The 25,943-nt window shown below is 42.9% G+C and overlaps 1 long non-coding RNA gene across 4 annotated transcripts in view; it reads right to left on the reverse strand.

Annotated features, from left to right (window-relative positions):
- Window positions 1–25,943, reverse strand: part of LOC112823282 (uncharacterized) — a 109,723-nt gene that overhangs the window by 22,349 nt on the left and 61,431 nt on the right. The window contains exon 7 of one of the 4 annotated variants that reach the window (XR_003207978.2): window positions 12,146–12,405. The exons of the other annotated variants lie outside the window; for them this stretch is intronic. This is a non-coding gene — a long non-coding RNA (uncharacterized lncRNA). Of the gene's footprint in view, window positions 1–12,145; window positions 12,406–25,943 lie in introns of those variants that run through there. 4 annotated transcript variants of the gene reach the window in all.

A 25,943-nucleotide genomic window follows, 5' to 3' on the forward strand; every position in this document is an offset into this window, starting at 1 on the left:
CAGTCACCCCATCCCTCCCACCCCACCCCCACTCCAGCAACCCTCAGTTTGTTTCCTGAGATTAAGAATTCCTCATATCAGTGAGGTCATATGATACATGTCTTTCTCTGATTGACTTATTTTAGTGATTACTCTTTTAATGGGATAGATAATATCACCCTACCCATCTCACTTAAGGCTTGTGAGAATCTTATGAAGTAATTTACAGGAAAATGCATGAAGTGTTATTCTAACATTAAATACTGTTATTAAAAATAACAGTTTCTTAAGTTACACATATGATCGGAGAATTATAAATCTTGAGAAACCATGTAATATTATTTTCTGATAATAGGCAGACATATATTCTGTTCACAAACCAGGAGGTGTAGGTTCCAAAGCTTGGTCATTCCTTGCCAAAGTGAAATCAACTGAGCTTGAAAACCTGTCTTAAGGTGAGCCTTCTCGGGACTGGACTTCAACTATCTGAGTTATCCCACTGCCAAGGCCTTATTTCAAGTTTGGGGGGGGGGGGCACCTTTTATTAAGCCCTTATGTGATCTCGTCTCAAAAATAACAGCCAATGGCTGCAACAGACTCAGCACTGGAAGGAAGAGGGGTGGGGGAGGCCTCCTGTGTTCAGCATAGCTGTGTGGTCGTTTAAGGCTGGGTCCAATCTGACTGGTCAGAGCCTGTGTTAGACATACTAGGAAGTAGAGTCATTGCGATTATCATCCCTATTTTAAAAATTAGGGAATCGAGAGGTTAACTAACATTCTCAAAGTCATATAGCTAGTTAGTGCTGCCGCCAGTGTTTGAACTCAGTCTGTCTCCAGGCTCTATGTCTTAACCTTGACACTATTGACAAGTAGTTGAGTGCAAGGCCTGCAGAAAAGTCATAGCCAGGATATGTGGGGGAATCAGATGAATGGAGAGGGTACAAAGGGGATATGGCAGAACCCCAGAGGCAACTTTGTCTGCCCTCCCCCTGGAAAAGGCCTGGGTGGAATACTGGTGACTGAATATGTATTCAAGGAGCATTCGAACCAGATGGGACCTTGAGAAATAGCCTGACGTCTTCCTTTTACAGATGAAGAAAATGCAGTACCAGAGAGGTTATATGAATTGCCTAGGCACACTGCTCGTTCATTAATTTAATCATTTAGTCAAGTATTGTACTAGGTGCTAGGAAAACAAATAAAATTATGAAACAGCTAAAAAACTAGAAAAGACACATGAGCAAAATGTGTGAGAATCAAGAGACTCTCCAGGGGAGTCCGTGAAGGCTTCCCAGAAGAGCTGGGATTTGGGCTGAGTCTCGAAAGATGAGCAGGAGTTTGCCAGAGGAGAATGAGAGGAAGATCATTCCAGGCAGGTCCAGCTGGTTGGTGGCCGAACACAGTCTAAACCCCTGTATGCTGACCCAGTCCAGCACTCATCTATCCATACTGCAGGGAAAGAAATCCTCAGTCTTGGGAAGATTCTTGACAGGAATCTGGAGAATATATCAGGAAAATATATACAATTGGTGGTACTTGTGAAAATCTTAAATCATTTCTACTTTCCAAATGCAAAGATTTCACATCTCTTACTACTGACTTAATTATAACTTGCATCTAAATTGTAAATTGTATCTAAATTACATATAGAAGATATTTTAATATATCTCTTTTTTTCCATTTTAAAACCACAGAGATAATTTACTGTACAACTGTCTCAAATTACTTTTATAGGTTTTTTTTTTTTTTTGCTTAAAGATTTCATGGGAAAATTGTTTTTTTACGATTCTTTTGAACTTCATATATGATTGGTGAGAGTGACCACTATTTTTCAATTCCAATCTCTGTTTGGCAAAGCATTTCTTAACATTTCCTTCTAAGAAAGATAATATATTTTATTTTCTGCTAGGATCCTAACTCTCTTAAGAAAGTATGACTGGCTAGAGCCTCCAGGATTCAGTCTCCTTAGTCTTGACTAGTTGCAAAAATATATGTAAAATTCATGGACTTTGTTGTTTTTTAATTAAATGATGATTTTCTTCCAAGTTGTTGTTTTCTTTACCTAAAATAGTAACTGATTTGGTTAACTGTGTTTTGAGTATGTGTTGAGCTTAAACCCTGACAAGTTCTCCTGACAAAGGGGGTAAATTGGAAGTCAAGACCAGCCTGAGCCTTGCAAAGCTCAGAAAATGAAGACTTCTCTTGCTTCACACATAGTGGCCAGTTGGGCCAGTAGTCCTTTTGGTTACCCAAACACAGGGTTGGTCTTTTGTGAGAATGTAGAAAAACTTAGAATACCAATTCCAGTTCAATGTTTGCCTTCTAGAGGAAGGCTTATCACTCAGGGCTGGGTTCTTTTTTTTTTTTTTTTAAGATTTTATTTATTTGTCAGGGGGGGGCACAAGCAGTGATAAGCAGAGGGAGAAGCAAGCCCCCTGCTGAGCAAGGAGCCCGATGCAGGAACTCAATCCCAGAATACCAGGATCATGACCTGAGCCGAAGGCAGATGCTTAACTGACCGAGCTACCCAGGCATCCCAAGGGCTGGGTTCTAGTTACACCACTAAATTAGCTTTGAACCCATGGGTAAGCCAGACTTGGACCCAGACAGTCTGACCCCAGGACCCTTGCTCATAACCATCAAGGTGTGTGGACTCCCACTGTGCACCTCTGCTTCCAGCCTAAATTTACAAGTCAAATCACATGATAGCCCTGGTGCCCTGAATTTCCCGTGCTTGTTGTCTGCCTCCCACCTCCCCATGAAGTAAAGAACTCTTCTTCCCTGGCTGTTTCCAGCAATTTGCTAAGGTAAGGGTTGGGGGGACAAAAGTGCTCACATACTTGCTTTTTGGCAGTGTCCAGCCTGTTCCTCCTCTTCTGTTCCTATTCCCATCATCAATGTTTACTGTCTGGGGAGATGCTTAAAGTTGCCTCACGATTGTCTCAGACCATGGTGTCTTCCAAAGAGTGTTATAAGAAGCAGCATATACTTGTATAGCATTTACTATGTTCTAGACACTGTTCTAAGGGCCTGGCACGTATAATTCATTTGAGCCTCTAAACAGCCTGGTGAGGTAGATACTATGTTATCCCTCCCTTTTATAGATGAGGAGACTGAGGCATGGAAAGGCTAAGTAACGTGTTCAAGGTCCAGGAGCAGAGAACAATGAAGCTAGTCTGACTTCGGTGCCCTTGGTCTTAAGCACATAGGTATATTGCTAACGTTCCAAGACAGGTTCCCAATGCGTCCAATAGTTGAGGTGAATGAATGGCTCTGGGCTCCTTTCATTAGTGACAAGAAGGGCTTGCTCCCAGTTGGGGCTACACTTGGTCCTCTCAACCCCAGGTACCATCTGTGCTCAGATTTTCTCAAACACTTTGATGGAAACAACTCCTTGGTTTTCTTGAGTAAATGTTTCCTAAGGAATATTCCTGTTTCCAGAAGCACAGGCAATGGTTTGCCTGCACTTACAGGTCAGTGTCCTACACAGAAAACCCAAAAGCAAAGATAAGTAAAGTCTGTAATGATGCAGCTGCCTATTGTGTACAAAGCATTTCATGTTCATTTATTCATTTTCTCCCCAATAAATATTGATTGAGCATCTGCTCTGCACTCTGGCGATATGGTGGTAACCAAACAGCCCACATTCCTGCCTCCATGAAAGTCATATTCTTCAATGGAGCACTTCAGCTCCTTCGAGTCGTGCCTCAACCGTGTCCACATTAGAAGAGGGTCTGTGCTCCACATTTGAATAATTAAATGGCCCCACGGCCACTTTCATGGGCCTGCAACCTGTGTAGCTCCTCGGGGTCCCATGCTTAGAAGCGGTGTTTGTCTCAATGCTCTGCTGTCATCACTTTGGATTTCTTATGACTTTATGAACAAGGGTCCTGCATTTTTATTTTGTACTGGGCTCTACAAATTATGTAGCTGGTCCTGCCTGGCCCTTTAGATCCCCTGACCTATGAAATTGAAAACTGCTTGCCATCTTGAAATGGGGTTGTTTCTCCATTCACATGTCAGTGATCTCTGGTTTAGGTTTCCAACAAAAATCAAACTCAAGGGGCCCCTGGGTGGCTCAGTCATTAAGTGTCTGCCTTCGGCTCAGGTCATGATCCCAGGGTCCTGGGATCGAGCCCCGCATTGGGCTCCCTGCTCGGCAAGAAGCCTGCTTCTCCCTCTCCCACTCCGCCTGCTTGTGTTCCCTCTCTCGCTGTGTCTCTCTCTGTCAAATAAATACATTTAAAAAATCTTAAAAAAAAATCAAACTCCAGGTCCCAAGACGATGGCCACAGGGTTACTTCCTCCTTCCCCATCTCACTCCAGAAATCTCTGTGTTTTGCTGGGCATCAGTTGGTTCCTGTAACTCTGACAACAAAGATCAATTGAAGACATGAACTTGGATTGGCTATTGACTAATAATAAAATAAGGCCAAACTCAAGGAATAGCATCTCACCCCAAACCATTGGCTTAATATCTTTTGGCATGTGTCATCTTCCCACCTGCAATCATTTATTCTTTCTTCTTCTCGTTCTTAAATAGTGATGGGGGTGCTGAGCTCTTTGTCCCTTGGATACCACATGGGACTGAGGAGATATGACAGAACTGAAAAGAGAGATACCTGTGACCCTGCTTTTAGCCAGATTGTGATATAGGCGACTGGACTCTAGATTTTTCCATGACCTTTATACCTCCTCATTGTCCACAACCCATTTGCTCTTTTTCCTTTCTTAAAACTTGCTCTGTAGAAAGTGGGAAAGAGATACAATCAACTAAGTTTCATCAAAATGCAAATGACTGGTAAGACTTAATATGTACTTCCTCTCATGATATTTCACTTTTAATTTCGTACAAACCCCATTTGATAATATTCAAGGATGAAGAGCTGATAGGATTCTATGCCAGTGAGTGGGTGCTAGAGGCTGTGTGGGGAACGATGGGGAGAAGATGAGAGAGGAAGAGAGAAGAAATCTTTCCACTGACTCTTAGGAGTGGTCCTGAAAGACCTTTCTGCCTCAAATAAAATGGAATTGCTCTGCCTTTTTGAATCTGTAGGTTGTATGCCAGGTGGAAAAGGTAAACTGAAAACTATGTCGTAGACCTCAAAGCCCAAAGAAATAAATAAATGTTTCAAATGGTGATGGCGGCATAAACATCTCTGTGAATTAGCATGGAAGGAGATTGGTCCTGTCAGTGCCCTAGTTCACACTCCTGTGATGTTCTGTTCTGACTCAGATTTTCTTGAAGTGGGGGCAAGTCTATCCACAGTCCTCTCGTTTTCCTTCCCTATGAGCCCCTTTGTTGCCGGCTGGCAAATTATGTCTCCATGTTGCCGTTGGTCTTCTGGCAGCTGTGCCTGCAATTTTGAATAAAAAACTAGCACAAAGTTGTTGACTACGATGGACCAGTAGTCTAAGAATATACATCACAGAGAGACAGGCGTGTTCAGTTAATTCAATGGAGTCAGCTCCGGGGAGTGAATGCATTGGAGTACCGTGACACCTTTTTTTTTTTTTTTGTAATTTTATTTATTTATTTGACAGAGACACAGCGAGAGAGGGAACACAAACGGGGGGAAGGAGAGAGGGAGAAGCAGGCTTCCCGCTGAGCAGGGAGCCCGATGCGGGGCTCGATCCCAGGACCCCGTGATCATGACCTGAGCCAATCGCTTAACGATTGAGCCACCCAGGCGCCCCTACTGTGATATCTTCTGCCATGATTTTTTGTGTAAATTTAGGCGAAGTGCAACTATAATGAGAGACTCTGAAAGAGAGGGTCGATGTCATTGGACTGGATTTGTCCTTTGAGCTTTGGAAAGAGCCTCTGGGGGGGACCAGAGGAAGCAGCTGGAAGGAGAAAAGGGAGCAGCAGATGGTAGAGTACTGGAGTTGATTTGGGGGGCCAAATCATCCCCTTCCAGAGAAGTGAAGCAGGGTACACAGGACCCGATAAGATGGCTCTGAGAAGCCTGACCCCTGTCCGGGGGTGGGGGGGCCTGGACTCCCCATGAAGAATGGGGTGGCATCCTGAGAGTCAGGGGTGGGTGGCCTTACATCATCTATTGGACACAGTATTTGGTAATAAAAAGAGGCTGAAAGTCATAGATTTGCCTTTTAGGGCTAATAGAGAGAGGCAAATGGTAAAATATGGATAAGCATCACAAACAGATGCCAAGTGACAGTATTAAAACCTCATGTACTCTTTGGGGGCATCCTAGGTTCTCATTCCTGAGTGGAACTACAGGCATATTTCTTCTCACTGGGCCAGAAAGCAGAGGTTTGGTGGCAGAACACCTAGAAGGTGGTCTGTCAATGAAGCAGAGAAGACCAGCAGTTTGTGCATGGCAGGAAAAAAAGAAAAGCTTCCCTGGGGTTGGCATGTTCATTAGACAGGAATATAGGGGCGTGTGGGGTAGGGTGGGGGGCTAGGCATGGATTGTTGGGGAGGTACAGAGTCCATATACACTTAGAAGTTAAATGGACCTCACCTTTAAGACCTGGATGTGTGGAGCCTCGCGCTGAGGCACGGGTCAGTTTGGATTGAGTTTTTTCACAATTTTTCACAAAATTGGAAAACCTATTCCACTAATATTTTGGGGAGAAATCATACTGTCGCCAGTCTGTTGATCTGAGAAACATCTATTATGTAATCTTTTACTATATCTTTTTATTGCCAAATGAGAATGATCAACTCAAACCTTCCTCCTAAGACAATGTATAAAAAATGCTTAGCAGAAATTTGTTGCCTAGAAACAATTTCCATACATTTAAAAGCTCCCGTGTAATTAAACCACAAATCAAAACTTGCCCCCTTGTGTCAAAAAGGAGAGCCTCCTGGGCATGCAAGATGGAAAGAGGACTATTGCCATCACTCTCCATGAAGTGATTGGGACTCGGACAAGGTATTTTGAGAGAAGAACTACCAGAATTGGGTGATTAGCCACATATGGGGGTGAGGGAGAGAGAAAGCAGAAAGAAGAACCAGTTTGGGGGAGAAATAATGAATTTTGTTGCAGACATGACATGGCCAAGCTTTCGTCATGTGGGAGCATCCAGCAAGCCTTAAGGGAGATGGGGACTGAAGCTACAAATGGGGGTCCTTCGCTTAGAAAGTGGTCGCTGAAGTCATGAGGGTGGGTGAGTCCATGAGGCAAGAGTAGGGAGTCAAAGAGGAGGTTGGAGGTCAGGACACTAGAGATGGCAGCCATTGGGGGTGGAAGGAAAAAGAAATGCAGACAAAGAGTGCTGGGAATGAGGACTGAGAAGTGAGAGAAAAACCATACTGTTGCTATGTCTCAGGAGTGGAGAAAGAAAAATGATCGAGAGCATCAAGTGACCAGTTGACCGACGAGGAAAGAAGTTCTTAGACTTGGCAAATGGAACTCATAGATGAAATTTAAGGCTACAGCTTCATTATATTCCTGAGAATGGAAGCCAGATTACAGGGGTAGAGGCATGACTGATTGTGGAGAAAGTCTGTGAGGATTTTCTTTTGTGAAGTTTGATTTGAAATTCCAGTGCCAAAAGGCAAAGGTGAAAGGTCTGAGTCATTGACGCAAAATTGGGCTTATTAGGAAGGCACTGGGGGCCTGTGGAAGGCAGTAAGTGAGACAGAGAAAGGCAGGAGAGGTTTGTCAATGCTTTTTTTTTTTTTTTTTTTTGCAAGCCTATGCAGTTTTCACAGCCTTCTCTTATACAGTTCCTTATTTTTTCCTTCCCAGAAGCCCCGGAAGGCAGGCATCAGCATTTCGGTCCTACACACGAGGGCACTGAACCTCTGTGAGGTTGTGGCTTGCCCCAGGGATGTCACAGCTGATGTGTGGGAATCAAATCCTGTGTCCTTGTTCTCCGTATTCTGAGATGTTTCAATTTACAGTTAATGAGAGTCTTTCGGGCAAAGGACTTGGATTCTGGGCTTCAGGGTTCCTGTATTTGGCTCAAGTTGATTGGAATATATGCTTACTTCTCGGGGATAATTATTCCATGCTTGTTTTGGTGAGGAGGGTGGAGGATAGGTCAAAAGTCAGCTGGATTAGTGTGGCTCAGACATGGGAGGTAAAGTGCATTTACTTTTTCTTACCGCGGAGCATAGTGAGACTAGCAGCTCTGGGCAGACTCTCGGGAGGCTTAAGTAGAACTGAAGAGGACCGGTAAGTACCAACAATGCTGGAGTCCAGAGCGCTTAAGGGTACAAAGAACAGGCAAGTCCTCATCAAGCAACAGGACAGAGTTACCATATAAATAGACACAATCACTACCATAATTGCAAAATTGCCCCAAATAGTCATTTAAGGGTTGTTTTGGCAGTGTTTGGCCCATAGTTTTAGTTCTAAATGAGTGGATGTTAGTTGAATAAAATCACTGAATGAATGATGGCTAATGAAAATATTCTTGAATGAAATGAATTCAGTGGGAGTTCAAGAAGAAAAAGTGTAGAATGTGTGTGTGTGTGTGTATGTTGGGGAGATTTTCTCTAGGGACCTGGGCAGCTGGGACCAAGACCCCGGGGTGGCGGAGTGTAGAACATATGTAGGAAGGCGGCTTGGTGGAGATGCTACCCGAGGTTTTGGTAAGTGAGCCATGGAAGGGAGCGATCTGAAAGATCAGTAACCAGCTAGTTGCCACATTTTCTTCTTTTTCACATCTTTGAGGGAAGCTCATGGGCACACACCTTGTTCAGGGCTAAGACTACCGTCTGCAAACTGTTGTTTGCAGTTGGAATTTTAATCCCAGCACACCTCCAAGCTAATTCACCTGGCTTTTTTTTTTTTTTTTTAAGATTTTAATTTATTTATTTGAAAGAGTGGAGGGGGGGTTAGGGGTGGGGCGGGGAGAGCACAGGCAGGAGGGAGGGGCAGAGGGAGAGGGAGAAGCAGGCTCTCCACTGAGCAGGAAGCCGGATGCGGGGCTCGATCCCAGGACCCTGGGATTATGACCTGAGCCAAAAGCAGACGCTTAACTGACTGAGCCACCCAAGCACCCTTGCCCAGCTCTTCTGATGCAGCTTTTACCCCACTTCCCAGTCCTGGTATCCTACAAAAACCTTGGCACAGAGCGAGAGAGATGAGGCTCTGACCTCGTATACAGGAAACTTTCAGAGTAAGTGGAACCATTGTTTTCTGAAAAGATGGTACTTTATGCAGTTAATAAGGCACAAAATACTCAGTTTTTGAATGTTAGTCGAGCAAAACCCAAGAGCCTAATTTTACAACAAAAGAGCAAAGAAACTTCAGCTCATTACAAAGCATGGGCTGTTACTCCCTTACTCTTTTGTGTCCTGTTTAACAGATATATATTGCCTTTTGTTTTGTGGAGACAAAAATGAATGCTACTGGAATCTTTCCTAACCTCATATATATTTCAATTTTCCCCACCAGATTAGCTTAATGGAAATAGAAACAAAAGAAAAAGGTACGTTTTTTTACATGACACAGGAATTCTAATGGCAATTACATATCAAAGTGGATGTTGAAGGTATTTATATTTCATCTTGATGTCAAGTTTCTTTGTTTATACTACTCAAAGAAATGTTTATGGGATGTGTTAATATATGGTCTTCTCTGATTGCATTGTTTTTCTATTGATAAAATTCTAGAGCATACAAAAGGATAACAAATGCCTGTTGAACTTGAGTGGGAGGGGGTTTTAATCTATGATGACTTGCTCTATTTTATAACCTCTCATATTTTGTCAAGCCAGGCTTTGAGTGTAGGCTGATTATATTGTTTAGTTCTGCCAAAACATACATCAATTTAGAGTGAAATATTAAGTTACTTTTCCACCATAGTTCTTTGCTTAGAATATCTATCTAGTAGTATATAAATTGGGTTTCTAGATAAATGGACTCCATGTATTCAAGGATGCAGTAGGGCGTAGTGCAGTGGTTAAGGGAATGAATAGTGCGGGGTTAGAAATAGAGGTTCTGGAGTTAGATGACCTAAGTTCAGATCCCAACTCTGCTGTTCACTATTGGGGTTCCCTATTGGGGTTCTTGGATGAATCAGTTTATCTGTGCGTATAAGAATACTTGCCTTAGAGGGTAATTGTAAGGATCAAATGAGTTAAGACATATGAGATACTTAGAAAAAGTCTGGTCCTTAATAAATATTCAATTATTGTAAACTATTATTGAAGGGCTTGGTTTTATTTAATTGTGACAGATCCACCATTTATGATTCTCTGAATTTTTTTTTAGTAACATCTTTGCTGAGACATAATTCAATACCACATTTCACATAACATAAAATTCACTTTTTTTTTTCTCATTTCATGATATATCTGCAGGAAAGTCTATCATCATTATCTATCTATTTGGATAGCCTTAAGCTCAAGCGTTGCCTTCAAGGAAGGAGGGGATAATCTCAGGAGTACTGTGAAGGAGTCTTCCCTGTTAGCTAAGGACAGGATAATACTGTGCTAATTTTAATATGCCTTATAAGAATTTTTGCCCTTTGGGGGTGCCTGGGTGGCTCAGTTGGTTAAGCATCTGCCTTTGGCTCAGGTCATGATCTCAGGGTCTGGGATCGAGCCCCACGTCAGGATCCTTGCTCAGAGGGGAGTCTGCTTCTCCCTCTCCCTCTGCCCCTCCCCCTGCTCATGCTCTCTCTCTCTCTCTCTCTCAAATAAATAAATAAAATCTTTAAAAAATAATTTTTGCCCTCTGGTTTTACGTTGTGGATATTGAATATATGAGTTCTATGGGATTTTGTGGTAATACTGTATATGATTTGTACCATTACTGGGAGGATAAAGTACAAATTAAGCAATGTGAACTATTTCCTGAATGATTCAAAAATAGCCAGTTTGAAAAATGTTCACCTAATTATTTTCATGAAATTTCTTGCCTCTAAGTTAGGGGTTAGCCTACAGAGAGACTTACCTTTCCATGTCCATGCAAACTGTCCTCTGAGCATTTGAAATATTTAAACTCTAGACATTGCTTTATACATTTGGAGTGCCTAATATCATTGATAATCAGTATTTCAAATGCTGACTGTCCTTCTGGTGACTCAGGAGAAAATATTATTTTCAAGGTCTTAATTTGTACAGTAGGCAAAATTATGCCTCCTCAAATATGTCCACTTCCTGACCCCTGGGAACCATGGAACATGGTACTTTACCTGGCAGAGGGGGAGTAGATTGCAGAGGTAAGGAATTAAGGTGGCCAATCAGTCAACTTCAACACAGAAAAATTCTTCTGGATTATCCATGTGGACCCAATGTAATCACAAGTGTCCTTAAAAGCAGAAGAGGGAGGCATGAGAGGAGGGGGTCGAAGAGAGAAATGTGACGACAGAAGTGAGTCAGTATAATGGGATGTAAGAAAGGGAGGGCCTACCATTGCTGGCCTTGTAGATGGAGGAAGATGACCAGAGCCAAGGAATGTGGGCAGCCTCTAGAAACTGGAAAAGGCAGGGAAAGGGATTCTCCCTCTAGAACTTCTACAAGGGAACCCAGCCCAGCCAACACCTTGATTTTAGCCCAGGGAGACCCATTTTGGACTGCTGACCTTCAGGACTGTAAGATAATACATTTGCATTGTTGAAGTCACCAAGTTTGTGTGAGCCTTTAATATATTCATCTAACTCTCCAAGAGATAGCATTCAGCAATTCCCAGGTTTTTTTTTTAGCAGCAAATAGAAAATTAATATAATTTGTAAATGTTCCATACATTCGGACTGGTACTGAATAGTCCAGTTTTTCCTAGTGGGTACCATTCTACCATTCTAGCCTTTTGAATGTGAAGAAGAGAATTTTATATATATATACATATATATATATATATATATATCTGGCAAGGTTTATGAATCTACCTTCTGCCCCAGGGCCACAGCCAGCAATCCCTTTGATATTTGTTTCTTCACCTCTCCAAATCCCATCAATTAACAGCCCTTTTCCAGTGTCTGATGCTATTTTTCACATCGGCACATCTGTATAAACTGCACAAGGACGGGCGCCTGGGTGGGTCAGTCGTTAAGCGACTGCCTTCGGCCCAGGTCATGATCCTGGAGTCCGGGGAACAAGTCCCACATCGTGCTCCCTGCTCAGCAGGGAGTCTGCTTCTCCCTCTGACCCTCCCCCTTCTCATGCTCTCTCTCTCTATCTCATTCTCTCTCTCAAATAAATAAAATCTTAAAAAAAAAAAAACTGCACAAGGACACCGAATGTTAAATTATTTTAAATTTATTTGCCAAGTGTCACTTATTCTCCAAGGATGTTTTTGGTCTCTTTTGCTAACACAGAGGACATTTTGTGATGCCTTGGTGAAAGAGAAACTTCCTTTGTCCTCTTTCTGGGCAAAGCTCCTTCCCCTACTGTCATGCTGAGGTAGCAGGGGATGCTTGGTCTCCCCACGGTTACTGACCTTGACACCACTGTGCGGCACAAGGGTGTGCAGTGATCCAGGGCTCCCCTGGTACTTTCGAACCTGGGGACCAAGAGCAAAGGTTTCAGTCTCTCAGGTGGTGAAGTAGTGAAATACTAGGTACAGGAGCAGCAAGGGGAGGCGTCATCTGAGAGGCTTAAGACTGAAGAGAGAAGCAAGGAAAGTGAGTGAGCAAGAGAGTACAAGAAGGGGAAAACCTCACAGGGTCTGAGTTGTTGGCACCACTTATACGCGATGCACAGCTGAATTACAGACCCTCCCCAAGCTTATCTATGTGAGCACATGAGATCTTTGGGGGTCTTGTTTTGTTTTGCTGAACTTAGTTTGAGTTGGTTAGGTTTCATTCAGCTAGGTTTCAGTCTGGAAGGGAAAGGATCTTGATAGAACACTTGATGGAAAAGAGATAGAGTCCAGGGAACTCAAGTTTGATCTTCCTTCTCTGAGTCAGAGGTTCCCTATGGGCTAAAAAGACCATCAAATAATTGATAAGTCACTGTTGCACATTTCTTAGAATGTTTACAGGATCCTTCCATAAGTCATTATTATCCTGATGTCTCGTGTTTAATGATTCTCAAAGGGTGTTTCACAGAACCATTTTTACTAAAAATGACCGACGAAGGAAATACAATAATGAGGGTACAAAAACTAGGAAATGCTGTTATCTCTTCGAGACTCATAATAATATAGAAGAACATATGAAAGAGTCTAAGAAGCCTTGCATTAAGTAAAACTTTAGTCAGATAGTTTACAAAAATAATTAATGGAATTTAGATGTATGAAAAAAAGCTCAACTTCACTTATAATAAGTAAACACAAATTTAAACACACTATTTTAACCAATTAGATTGGCAAATATAAAAAAATTATGTGACTACACTGCTTTGGATAGGATATGAGGAAACAGGAATTTGCGTGCACGTTGATGGCAGTATAAACTGTTGTATCATCTTTGGAGGACAACTGACAATATTTATGATAAAAATGCACACACGGGCGCCTGGCTGGTTCAGTCGGTGGAGCGTGCAACTCTTGATCTTGGGGTTGTGATTTCGAGCCCCACATGGATGTAGAGATTACTTAAAGAAATAGAATAAAATCTTAAAAAAAATACACACACAATTTGACCCCTCCCTTCTCCTTATAGAATGTTATTTTATAGATATGCTTCTGCATTTGTGCAAGAGTATTCATTTAAGCTTTTTTTTTTTCCTAGTAAAAGACTTGAAATGACCTGAATGACCAGCATTGCACAGGTTATATAAATCATGATTCATCCATATAGCGGAAGACTATGTGGCCATTAAAAAAATGAGATAGATCTAAAACAGAGTTTCTCAATGGCAGTACTGTTGCTGTTTCAGGCTAGATAATCCATCATTGCAGGAGGCTGTCCTGTGCATGTAGGATGTTTAGCAGTATCCCTGGACTCTAAGTCATCAGTAGCACCCACAGCAAAATGTCTCCAGATTTCACCCCTGGTTGACCACTACTGATCTAAATGAACTAATATTTCCCCTAAGTTATATTTAAGTGAACAAAGGAAGATGCAGAAGTGGGTATAATATGCTATCATTTGTGTAAGCTATTTACCTATAGCTACCTATATCTTGATTAAATAAGAGACATAGGGGCGCCTGGGTGGTGCAGTTGGTTAAGCGTTCAACTCTTGGTTTCGGCTCAGATTGTGATCTCAGGGTCGTGAGATCAAGCCCTGCGTCAGGCTCTGCACTCAGCAGAGTCTGCTTGAGTTTCTCCCTCTCTCTCTGCCCCTCTGCCCTGCTCTCTCTCTCTCTCTCTCTAAAATAAATAAATCTTTAAATAAAAGAGGCTTATAAATGTGTACAATGGCTCTGGAAGGATACATAAGAAACTGGTAACAATTCTTAATTCTGTGAAGAATTGGGGGAACAGAAGGTGGAGTGAGAAGAAAGCTTACTTTGCATTCTATGCTCTTTTCTACTATCCAAATTTTTATCCATGTATATGCCTTACTTTTTTAAAGAAGCCTAGAAATCGGTTTAACGTTAACCCAACAGCTCTTAAAATATATAATTTCACAATTTCTTTTCCTCTGAATAACATCCAGAATGTACTTGGGGAAACATTTCCTTGATTCACTTTCATTGTATCATTTTTGAGAATCTAATAGTTTTCTTGTTTGAGTTTAGGAAGTTTAGTTTTAGAAGACTTTGATCTGAGAAGTACAGGGTAGCCCATTTTATGAACTTGACTTAAGCAGAATGACTGTAATTGAGTTCACTTATGCCAACAGACTAAAAGTTTATTAGTCTTGCCTGCCGTCCAAAAAACTCTGCTGATGCAAATAAAGTTGCTCTTTCCATACATACAGCATTCACTTTTAGTTGACCTAACATTTTTTCCTTCCTCTGTCTCCTATAAATCTGACTCCCAGTGGTTTTGCATTGATATTCCCGCATTTGCTTGTATCCTTCCCTAAACTCTTTGCTGTTGGAGACTAATGATGGTACTTTCTTATTAAAATAATCATTTATTGAGAGTATAGTAAGTGTCTAGTACTGGAAAAGACAGCTTGTGAGCCCTATTTTTGTGACAACCACCTTGCAAAGGTGATATTCTTGTTCACGTTTTACTGATGAGGAAGCTAAGATTCCGGAAGTGACTTGCCCAAGGTTACTCAACTTTGAAGGGATGGATCTAGGATTCATTTGAAGGGTAACATATGTTACCCTTCAAAAAGCCTGTGCTCTTTCTACTCAAGTCTGATTCCTTAGTCTATTCTGCTGTCTCAGGTCTTCTCTTTCCTCAACAATTCTTTTTCTGCTACTTTAAATGCATCTCAAGCAAGATTTTCCCAATTCCTCAAGGATTGTGCTAAAAACAGTCAGAGGTTGATAAAAATTCTACTAATGTATGCCGTAACAAAGCTGTGTTGTCAAGATTCAAGTCTTATCCCTTATCTTCTGTTACATTTTGAAACAAATTTGCAAGAAAACCCTGAATAGTTTGAGCCTGTTATTATTTTAATCTCCGTTGATGAGATACAACAGCCCAAACTGATTAAATTAGAATGCAATTTGGACTTGACAAACTTACATGTCCAAAGGAATAAAATGTACAATTTTTCACGTATGAGTTCTAAATATTCCAGCTGTCCAAGATACATTTGGGTGTCTGCAGTTATTTGCAAACTGAATTGTCTTTGTTCCCCAGAATAGGGAGGATTTATTCATCTCGCATTAACTAATCTCAACCACATATTCATTGTTTGCAAAAATCTGTGTAACTCTTCAAAGGGCTGAGATACAAATGCCTTTTGTTTAGCAGCAGAGGAAATCAGCTGAGCCTAATGTTAATAGTTTCCTCATCCAGTTACTCTTAACAAGATACACAGTTCATTAAGCTCTTGTTTAAGGCCTTGGGCATAAAATGAGAATTTTTCAGCAATTAGTTTGGCAGAGTTTCTTGCTTTTGAGATCCCTGAAGCAACCAGTTAAAAATCAGCAATGGCTAATTGGATAGTTTCCATTGTGTTTCTTCTCATGTTACTTTATCAGGCCCTTCCTTTAGTCGTTGTCAGCCATTTTCGTCCTCTTTTTAGGTTGCACAAATTAGTGTTTTCCAAAGTACCTTCAGGAGGAAGCTAGTCCCAAGAGGTGTTTTATAATAAAAGAGTTTCATAATCAACTAAGTTTGGGAAATGCTGCATTCTACATCTCCTTTCTGGATAGTTGCAATGTGCATGCACAAAAGAAAGGCTCCACAGGGTCCCACGGTAGAGAAATGTGCATAATCCAGTTTTTCTGAAATTTGTTTGACCAAAGGCCACCCTCTCTTTTTTTCTTTGTTTCCTTTTCTTTTTCTTTTTGTTTAAATGTGTGCCATTTCTTTCTTTCTTTTTTTTTAAGACTTTATTTGTCAGAAGAGAGAGAGAGAGCATAAGGAGGAGTGGCGGGTAGAGGGAGAAGCAGGCTCCCCACTGAGCAAGGAACCCGATGTGGGGCTCGATCCCAGGACCCTGGCTGGGATCATGACCTGAGCCAAAGGCAGACACTTCACTGACCGAGCCACCCAGGCTTTCCATTCCCTCTCTTTTTAAATAACACCTATTGAATCTCACAGAGAATTTCCCTTTGGAAAACACTGACTTAGGTCATTGCAGGGTCAAGAGGGCAGTTTATTCCCTAAGTCCTTCTTTTTTTTTTTTTTAAGATTTTATTTATATGAGAGAGAGAATGAGAGACAGAGAGCACGAGAGGGAAGAGGGTCAGAGGGAGAAGCAGACTCCCCGCCGAGCAGGGAGCCCGATGTGGGACTCGATCTCGGGACTCCAGGATCATGACCTGAGCCGAAGGCAGTCGCTTAACCAACTGAGCCACCCAGGCGCCCCGTCCCTAAGTCCTTCTTATAGTGAGACCATTGAGAATTTTGGGAGAGGCAAAAGTATGGTGGATTTTTTACAGTTAATAAGTCAATATTGACACATTACTATTAATCCAAGTCCATACTCTATTCAAGTTTCTATATACTTTTTTAAAGATTTTATTTATTTGACAGAGAGAGACACAGCGAGAGAGGGAACACAAGCAGTGGGGAGTGGGAGAGGGAGAAGCAGGCTTCCCGCAGAGCAGGGAGCCCGATGTGGGGCTCGATCCCTGGACCCTGGGATCATGACCTGAGCCAAAGGCAGGCAGATGCTTAATGACTGAGCCACCCAGGTGCCCCAAATTTCTATATTTTTTTTACCTAATAACCTTTTTCTGTTCCAGGGTTCCATCCAGGTACCACATTACATATTTTAAAATTTAAATTCAATTAGCTAACATATAGTACATCATTAGTTTCAGATGTAGAGGTCAGTAATTCATCAGTTGCATATAACACCCAGTGCTTATCACATCACGTGCCCTCCTTAATGCCCATCACCCAGTTACCCCATCCCCCCTGCCCACTTCCCCTCTAGCCACCCTCAGTTTATTTCCTAGAGTTAAGAGTCTCTCATGGTTACTCTCCCTCTCTGATGACTTCCCATTCCATTTTCCCCTCCTTTCCCCCATGATCCTCTGTGCTGTTGTATTTAGTCCTTGCGTCTTCTTAGGCTCCTCTTGGCTGTGACAGTTTCTCAAACCAGCCTTACTTTTCATGACCTTGACTGTTTTGAGATGCACTGACTGGAATTACTTAATTTTTCCCTTATCCCTCTTGCTATCTAATTTGTGGCAATGAATCAGGGGGGTCCCTTTTACAGTTTGGCATAAACTTGTGCACTAACTCCCCCAAACTGGGAATGTGGAATGCCAGAATTGTGTAAGCCAGGAGCACAAGCAAATGCTTAAAGGCACCAGAGTGCAGACAAGCATGGCAAGTGTTTTCCTATTCTTTTTGCTTGGACCGCTTTGCTTTTTGCTTTTCTGCTTTCTCTTTTTTATCTTTTGTTTCTACTAAATGCCTTGGAGGTGAGGAAATGAGATTTTTCAGCTTTTCACATCCCTCTGTGAGTCCTGTTTAGATTAAATCTCTCCCTCTGTATCAAGTGCACACTCAGAAAAAAACAAAGCCCCACGGGACCTGACTTTGGCAAACACTTGCGCTCTTGTGGTCTTCATCTCTGGTCTTTGTGTTAAAGTGGAGAAATGCTTTGCTAGGCTTAGTCTGGTATTTTAACAATCCCTATTCCTGTGCTCAGAAATCTTGCTCAGAGCTCCCCAGGCACAGAGGATAAAACCAGATCTTCTCTGGTATTTACCGTCACCCGGGCTTTTCTATCAATAAAGTTAAGACTTATGTTAGTCAAGCGAATGTGCTGGCTTTTTAATTTGTAAAAATGATGCCCGTGTCTTTTTCTCCCCAGCACTTTCCGTGTTAATTATTGCAGTCTTTCAACATTAAGGTTTCCGGGCTACAATTGCAGTTTCTTTCTTTTCCAGGGATCCAGTGACTTCTTTTAGAGAGTTCTGGCTCCTCAGCTTGTTTGTTAGGACAGCCAAGTTTTTCCAAGAGTTTTGAGCTCATCTCTGTCAACCGGTCAGTTTCTAAGCTGAGTAAATACTACATTGTGTCAACAACAGTTGCCTGGTTAACAATCATCTGGTCTAACTGGTGTCATTAGCTCTCGTCGCCATCTTGTCAGAACTGTTACGCTTTCTTGAGGAAGACATGGTACGATTGTGCCATTTGTGGGGAAAACAGGGAAACTTACACGTTTCCGTTAATCTTTTCCTGACTTTTAATGGATCTGTTTGTTTGGGACAAATCTACTTAGGACTTTGCATATCCTTCTCACAGCCTCCTTCCTTCTCTTCTCTTGCTCTTTTTTTTTTTCTCCGCCTCATCCACTTCCACCTTCTCCTTCCTCCTTCCTCTGTACTAAGGTGTGATTAAGTCAAATAAAAGAAGAGTGTGAAGCGTGGTGTGCACTTGTCAAGTTCTCAGGGAGTATTTGCAGTTTGTGGATCCAATAGAACTTCTGACCTGAGGCTCTGTCTGGGGACGGGCGGCGGAGGGGGACGGGGCCGAGGTTTGCTGGGGCATTTCTGAGTGAGGCATCTTTCGCCGTTATTTGCTTATACCAGGGACTGGCCAACTTTTCCTGTAAAGGGCCAGATAGGAAATATTTTAGGCTGTGCAGACCATACAGCCTTTGTTGTGACTACGCAGCTCTGTCTTGTTACAGGAAAGCAGCTGTAGATAATATGTAAATGAGTGAGCAGGACTGTCTTCCTTTTTTTTTTTTTTTTTGGCTGTCTTCCAATAAAACTATTTATGGACAACAATGTTTTATATGATTTTCATTTGTCATGAAATGGTATTCTTTTTAAAAAATTTTCCAAGTATTTAACAATGTAAAAACCAGTCTTCTTTTGTGGGCCATATAAAAACGGGGAGAGACGAATTTAGCCTGCAGGTTCCAGTTTGCTGACCTCCGGCCATGCCAAGAGTTCAAGATCTCCCTAACACTCGCCAACCAACCAGCAACCAAATAGTAAACAGCAACAAGCCATAGGCCGGGTGAAAGGAGAGAAGGGAAGGTATGATGGGGAGGACTGTGTCATCCGGATGGTGAAGGGGAGGGTGCTCCAGGTAGAGGGACAGAGCTCTGTCTGCTGCCTTGAGTCTGCTAAAGCTAGAGGGTGGGGTTGGGTAGGGCTGCACCTCTTGGGCATCTTCACGCTAAAAACATCCGCCCTTTATAAAGTATTCCCTGTGTACGTGAAATTTCTGACTTACTCATACTCTCCTGCGAAGTAGGTGTGATTGGCCCTCTCTAAGAGATACAGAGCTGATGAACACCCCGCTAGAGTCACATAGCTGGAATGTGACAAAACCAGGATTTGAACTGTGGCTTAGCTGACCCAGGGCTACCTTCCTCCCCCCACTCTTTGCTGGTAGGAAAGAGTGCAGAACACGAGGGCAGTTATGGTCCCTATTACCTCACCCTGCTAGAGCGGCCCCAAAACAAGCCTTACGATGCCAAATAAGAGAGAGCTTTTAAAAAAATGCGCCAGTACCTGTAAGGATCAGCAAGCCCTCTGAGCTGCTGACTTCTTCTACTGCCACTTTAAGGAAGGAGGCAAAGAAGATAACAGGAAAGAGCCCTTGATATGGACTCCTGGCTCAGTTGTTTACTACTTGTGTGATTTACTTAGCTCCCCGAGCCCCAGTTTCCTTATCTGAAAAATGGGGAATAAGAGAGTCACTGCCTATCAGGCTTCTAAGAATGTAATGAGATGATGCATATAAGCCACTGACCTAGTGCTTATCACTAAGTAGGTATTCAGTTGATGCTGATATCATTGTTCGCTCATTCAGTCTATAAACCTCTGTTGAGTGGCCAGCATGTACCAGGCACCATGTGAGTAAGCATGGGGATGGACAGATGAGTCAGACAGTCCTGCCTCCAAGGAGCTGACGGTCTAGTAGAGGAACGGACACATAAGCAAATAAGTTTGCCAAAGTGCCACCGAAGAATGTGGGGCCAGAGAGAGAGTACAAAGGAAGGAGTGGCTATTTCTAGGTGAGTGGGAGAAAGGGCACAGAATGGGCTCCAGAGAGGAGGCAGCAGAGTTTATAGCCAGGCGACTCAAGCCAATCCTGTGCAAGTCCTGGGGCTGATCACTCACTGATATAAATCTTGTCTCATGGAAAAGATTTAAAAAACTACACTTTTCCTCAAAGCATCTACAAAGTATCTATGCAAATTATGGAAAGCAAAACAGGAAACCAAATGACAGGCAAGGGAAAAACACTCCTTCCTTCTCAAGTCTCTTGTGTTTGTTGCGGGCAGCATTGGAAGTTTCCTGCCAGGATGTTGACCAGAGAGAGGAACAGCCTGACCAAGAGTCATTTGTTCCTCATGAGTTTCCTTAAAAAGAAGCTGATTTCATTTTTCACATTCTCAGTGGCCTTGGGAAACACCTCCTACGAAAATAGAAATCTCCAAGAGAGATCTGGGGAGAAATGATTCCTTCTGGGTCTTAAGTGTCCATATGTGACAATGGCAGGCTGCCTCTGCGTCTGCACAGAATTTTTATATAAGGCACATTTATAGCATGAGGGGGCTGGGGCAGGCTGCCCGAGTTTGTGTTCTGGCCCCCCTATTTAATAATCATGTGACCTTGCGGCTATTGGGAGAAATAAATGAGATGATGCATGGAAAGTGATGACCATGGCATCTGGCCCGAGATATGTTAACATTTTATTATTCATTTTGTCTCCCTTAGAATTAATCTACTGCAGCCTGTGAGGCTGAGCGAAGTCTGTTCCATCTTCCCCATGTGGATTTGCACTCCCTGTCACTCTACCCATTTTTTGTTGTTGTTCAACATGCCACCTTCTTCCCTCCTCAGCCTTTCCCCTCGCTGTTCCTTTATCATGACCAGCTCTCACTTTCCCACACCATTGGTCTAACTTCTACTCATCCTTTGCCGCTCAGCTCGGGTGTGCCTTGACCAAGGAAGCCTTCTCTGACCTTCCGGTCTAGGTTAGGTACCCTGGTGAATGCGCCCGTAAGTCCAGGTGCTTTTCCACTGTGACACCCTCATACCTGTAGTTACTTGTTCACAACCAATTTCAAAGTAGAATGTAAGTTACAAGAGAGCAGGGACCACATTTGTCTCACTCACTGGCTCCCCGCATCTAGCTTGGTACCTGGAGTACAGTGGTGTGTGTCAGGTGTCTGCTGACTGAGGGGTAGGCAGGTAGAATTATTATCCCTCTCACAGATGAAGAAACCAAGAACCAAGAGGGTATAAGAGATGGATTCATGATCACACAGCCAGCAGTCTCAGGAGCCAGGACTTGAATCTTGGACTTCTGGCATGAAACAGAATGGCACTCCCAGGAAAAAGCCCCACAGTCTTTGTTTAGAGTGCCTGGACTCATTCATTTCCTCTACAAATGTACAGAAATATCAAAGACCAGCTAGCAAGCCACAGAAGTACTGGGGAGCTGGGCCTTTCTTCAGGTGAAAACCCCCACTTCTCAGTCCCAGGCAGGGTCCTTTCTCAGCCCTTCCATTCCTACTGATGACACAAGTCCCAAGGATTTCTCCTGTTTACCTCTTCTCTCCAGGCTCCCAGCGACTCTTCACCTTAGCCCTCTCTTGGCCTAGACTGATTCTGAGGTAGCACAGAAGCTCTGCATCCCACCCGTTTCAGCCCCTACTGTTCCTGAGACAAGTACATAATCTACCATGAGTTTTTAATGCTCAGTGGAAATAGTCACACACACACACACACACACACACACACACACACACACACACACTCTGGGGAGGTAACAAAACTTCAAGAAATCTCAAAAATCTCCAGGAGTAATTTTTCCTGACTTTCACACTTTCCTGTCAGGTGTCCTTTGAGGGGCCTGTCCTGGACCCTCCCACCCCCACCCACATGCTAATGTAGTTGACAGGGGGAGGCCGGGAAGAAGGGATCAGTCACGGTGCCACTCAAGGTTAAGTTCATAGAAGAAGGTTGTATAACATAACTCAAAATCAGAAAGAAGAGACACATTTTTATAATAAAGTCCAAAATTTAGGTTAACAGGAAGACATATGACCTAGTGGGTGCTAATGGCGGAAGATTAACCAGAAAGATGACCCCTTTAGTGAGAGCCTCCAGGGGAGGGTGGACCTCATGTGGAGATGGCCTGGCTAGAGAAACAGTAACACAGACTCCTGGGTGGAATTCCCCCTCTCCAGGGAAGAGTTACAGACACTTCCTCCAGGTCAAAGATGAGGAGCAAAGCCCACCATGGGAGGGGAGAGGGGAGGGATTAAAGCAAAGGAAACACAACCTTTCGTAGATTTGTATTTTCATAGTTTCCTTCCCATCCCCCCTTCCTAGATTTCCTTGGGACAGCTGGTATACTTTATCCCTCCACTCTTTATTCCTGACGGTGGACCTTCTTTACTTACCAGATTTTCATGCCAGATACCTAGACAATCCTGTTAGGGTAATAATAGGTGTGAACCAGTCAGTGGTTCAACTGCCCCAGAGCCAAGTTTCATTTTGTGTCAAAACAACAAGAGTCCCTCTCTCCCAAATCTCTCTTACAGTCTACAGGAAAAGTCAAATTAGGCCATTTCTGACACAAGATTGTTAGAGTAAGGAAAGGGGGAATGAGAGAAATATGTTCTCTCCCCTGGTGGACATTCCTCCGAATGTCTTTTGCCTGCTTGACTAGTAGGGCCATGAGGTATAGCTCCCCTCCCTGAAAACTGTGGCAATTCCCAGAGAATGTTCTATTCCTGTGGGTTGATGGCTGGAGGAGTGTAAAACATATGAAAAGGAAAGGGGGAAGCTATAAGCCCCTCCTCTGCAGAGCAGGAACCATGCCTTAATCTTCATATCCCCACAGCCTAGCATAAAGCTTGGCATGAGATAGTCTGTCAATAAAGATCTGTTAAACTAAATAGATCTTTGGAAATGAGGAGAGCTGACAGCACTGTGATTCCATGCAGGTTGAGTGACTGCAGGTAGTGCCCCTTAGGACCTGTCTAAACAGAAGAGGAAACATAGATTAAAGCCACTGACTGGAGGCCTGTGTTCACAAAAGGGGCAAGTGAGTTTTGGGAAATTTATGTGAGCAGGATACCAGGGAAGGACCACCACTTAAAATACCCAAGGTAATATAGAGTGTAGTCTGGCCTGAATGTGTGGGCTTAACCCACACACCCAGATAGTAGGACCATAATGTCCTCAGTGACGGAATCCATGAGGCCAAGGACTCTTGGTTGATCTGGAAGAATGGGATTAAGAAGTCAATCTAGTATCGGCTATAAAATTTAAACTGTAAAAAGTAGTTTAAGTAATGAGATTATGTACTTCTGGGGATGCTTACCCACTGAGCATGTGTTAATCAGAGAGGACACCACCCAAGAGAGATCCCAGGGAGAGTAGATGGAGAAAGCTATGTTAGAAAACAGTGTGGCCTCTAGAAAAGAAATCCTTCTACTTGGCAGTACCCATAGGGAATCTATTCCCGATCGACCTTTCTGTTGATGGTGCTGTCCTGGGCATAATTCCCAACCCCATGTTCCCTGGGGATACCCTGCAAGCCTCAAATCAGGAAATGACCAGATCTCAATCTACTTTAATTCCAATTTGGAAAGCGGTAGGATGTATTCGTACAAAACCAAACAAGAACAGATCTTGATTGGCTATAAAAACATTATTTGTCTTGGAGTGTTGACCACATAGCATCATACTTGTTGGCCTCATAGCAGTTTTTGATTTAAACATATCCATGTAGATCTCTTAAAACTTGTCTAAGCTATGATCATGCCCTTTAAAAAATTTTGCCACTTTGAGCCCTTTGGTACTACACCATCTTTCCATTATTTGGTGACCAAAGAGAGGCTACATTATTTCCTCTCTTTGGTTAGTGGACGTCTGGGAGCTCTGGGAAGAGCTGGGAATGATCTCTGAAGAATAACATTTGGGCAACTGAGAAGAAAGCTAGGAATGTGAGAGCGAGTGGCAGGCCCTGAAAATGGAAAAGAGAAAACGAGGTTGGGGGAAAGAAAATGTGATCAATGTCAAGGAAGAAGTAACTTGACTTCCTTTATTCATTACTGCAACAAATATTTTTAAATAATTCTGTGAGTGTGACACTGAGCTCAGAACTATTAGGCAGGGTGGGGAGGTGACAAGGTTCTTGATATCAAGGGGCTACAATTTATTAGGTGATGACAACTAATTATGCAAGACTGTATCTAATTATTCTCCCCACTGCAAAGGGCTCTGTTTCAAGAAGAACTAGAAGACTGGAGAAACTGAACAATAAAATCTAAAGCAAATGGATCAGCAATGAATCGTATTGGTTTCTCTCTATGCCAAGAAGCCTTGGCCATTCAGTTCCACAAATAACTATCAAGCATCTGCCCTACACAAGAGTTATGCTAAGGGCAATAGAGATTGCCCAGATGAATAAACCTAGTTTCTGTTTTCACAATACTCGCTGTCTAGGATGGGGATAGAAGAAGGAAAGAATAATGAAAAGGCATCACAGAGTATAACTGTCAGGCGAGAGAGACACACGGCACTATGGATGCAGCATAGAGACAGGAATCCCATCCTGTTGAAGGAAAGGAGGAGAATCTGCTTGGGAAAGGTGGTATTTGAGATGGGCCTCAAACAACACAGAGGACGGTGACAGGCAGAGTTGGAGATAAACATTTCAGGAGAACAGGGGTCGTTCAAGCCAAGCAGAGGGAGGGGTGGAAGAGAAGGCTGGAAATCTCTTTAAGAGGACATTTATCAGTGACATGTGGGACAAACTGTAGGGAAGAAAAAAATAAATGAGAGAAATTTAAAAATATTTTTAATAGGTGAATGAGAGCAGAACAGAATTTTATTTTTTGAATTGCTAAGGATTAGCTTCGACTGCAAAACTCTCCAAAGAAAGACTCACGCAAAATGTGAGATTGTATGTGTCTCGTGTGAAGGTCAGTTAGACAGGCCCGGCAGGTGTGATGGCTCTGTGAAGTCCTCAAGTCCCCAGGCCCCTTTGGCTCCCCGCTCTGCCACCCCTAGGGGTGGCGGGCCTCCTCATGGCCCAGGCTGGCCACATCTGGGTCTTAGCAGGAAGATGGAGAAGGGGTCAAAGGAAAGAGAGGGTCAAGAGCAGACACTGGGTGTCTTTTAGGGGAAAATTCCTGGAAGACTCCACATGATACTTCTGTCCCCATCTCATTAGTCAGAACTTAGCAACAGGGCGACATCTAGCAAGGGAAGCTAGGAAATAAGGTGTGCTGTCTAGGGATCCATATTCCCAGCTGAAAAACCAGGGGTTCTGTTACTGAGGGAGATAAGAAAGGATATTGGGGCTTCACTGCCTTTCCCTGACATAATGTCGTTAAAAAAAACCCGCAAAATTTGAGATTATATCTGTCATTATTATACTCATCATTACAATGTTAAATTCCTCAAATTGTAAGCCAATAGCGTGCACCATAAGGAAGCTCCATCCTCCCTCCACACATATACAGCTTCATTGTCATTTCCACACAGCATTCCTTTGGCTCTGAGCTTCAACAGCCAACTTCCTTTGTTCATTTGGCATCGTAGCCCATCCTGAGGCACCTCTCCCCTCTCCTGTCC

This window comes from Callorhinus ursinus, unplaced genomic scaffold (genome assembly GCF_003265705.2).
Source record: "Callorhinus ursinus isolate GAN/ISIS: 27379988/994484 unplaced genomic scaffold, GSC_fseal_2.0 scaffold5, whole genome shotgun sequence".
In the NCBI taxonomy this organism is placed as follows: domain Eukaryota; kingdom Metazoa; phylum Chordata; class Mammalia; order Carnivora; family Otariidae; genus Callorhinus; species Callorhinus ursinus.